Here is a 1,761-nt window from a genome sequence, read left to right as displayed (position 1 = left end):
ACTGGCTTTCACTCAGAGAACCCCCCCCCCCCAAAGCCTCGCCTGGGCTGTCCAGGTGTTGGCAGAAGTGGGAGCCCTCAGAAGGCCTGGCAGATGGTCAGGGCCCTGTTTGCCTTGAACAGCCACTGGAGCCAGGTGGTCACTTTTCCCTGCAAGGCCCCACAGCCCAGCCAAGCCACAGGGAACACATAAACAGACCCAGGCTGGCCAGTGAGTAGACAGGGAGGAGACCCCCATCCATTGCTTCCGTCGTCCCCTATCCAGGCACCTCACAGGACCCACAGGAGCTAGATTTGGTCAGTGAAGTGGCCAGGTTTAGCTCTTAACCTGCCTTGAACATGCCAAGAGGCTCTGCCCCCCTCTGGGCCCCTCCTCAGAACCAGCAATGAGAGCACCCGAAGAGTCTAAAGACCCTTTGGAAGTAACATCCACTCTGAGGGAAGAAGACACACAGCTCTGGCCTCTGGTGGAGGCTAAGCCTACAGCTGCCAGCTCAGAATGGGATCGTGGGACTTCGGATTCCATTGCTGCCCACCCTCAGCCTGCAAGCACCACTCAAGACCGTATAGGACACCTGGCCTGCAGGCTGCAGTGGGCGGGTCACGAGAGTCCTCACCCCAGGGAGGTGACAGAGGGCAGACCAGGAGGAGGGCACTAAGGTTCAAGGGGGATATCACTGTGTCCCAGGGGCCTGAGAGAATGCTGCCCTGCGGAGCACCGTGGAGAGGCACAGCCTTGCACCGGGGTCCTGAGAGGTTACTGGTTCTGAGACTTAGGGCTGTGAGGCTTCCAGAACAATTTCCAGGTCTAGCTCTTTCCTTGTCCTTGATGCCTTCTTGGCCAACCACAGAGTGACTCCGGCAAGCTGAAGTAAACCTCGGCTTGGCGGGCCTGGTCCCACTGGCCAGGAGAGGCAGAGAAGCAAGAGAGCATGGAGGGCCTGGACCTCTGATGGCTATATATATATGCGCTCTGTTACCCTGGGCAAGCTGCCACCCTTTCTGAGCCGCAGCTTCTCAGAGGTCAGGCTCCACTCAGCCTTCTTGACCTGTGTGGACTCAGAAACCCCGCCTTCCTCTCCCGAATGTCCCCAGAATAGGTTTCAGCATCCTGGACTGGGCTTTTGTCTCTCTGCCTTGCACAGGCAGACAATCCTCAAGGCCTCCAGGGTGAATCATCTCCAACTTCTTCCCATTTCAGCATCACTGTCATGCAGGCAGGGGGACATTTAAGGCCAGGTTGGAGGATGGCTTCCGGGACACGAGAAGGTGGGCTCTTGGCCCCTTCGTCAACTTCTGCGGATCCAGTCACTCCCTGTAATGGCTGAACACAGGAGGCTCTTTGCCAGAATCTGGCTGCTAGTCATGTCTGAAGCGCTTGTCCCTCCAAGTCAACTAGACCCAGACTCTACAGCATTTGTGAATCAAAGGGTGATGTTGGTGTGGTCCACACAGTGTTTTCTGTTTGGTTTTTTTGTTTGTTTGTTTTTGTTTTTAAGATTTATTTATTTATATGAGTATACTGTCTGTCGCTATCTTCAGACACACCAGAAGAGGGCATCATTACAGATGGGTGTGAGCCACCATGTGGTTTCTAGGAATTGATCTTAGGACCTTTGGAGGAACAGTCAGTGCTCTTAACCATTGAGCCATCTCTCCAGCCCCACACGGTGGTTCTTGTCCCCAAAGGCCATGCTGATATATACAACGTGCCCCAGTAAGATCACCTACATCACTAAGACAAAAGGGTGCACTGTGCATG

The sequence above is a fragment of the Mus pahari genome, chromosome 10 (genome assembly GCF_900095145.1).
Source record: "Mus pahari chromosome 10, PAHARI_EIJ_v1.1, whole genome shotgun sequence".
In the NCBI taxonomy this organism is placed as follows: Eukaryota; Metazoa; Chordata; class Mammalia; order Rodentia; family Muridae; genus Mus; species Mus pahari.
This window is presented reverse-complemented; position numbering follows the sequence as displayed.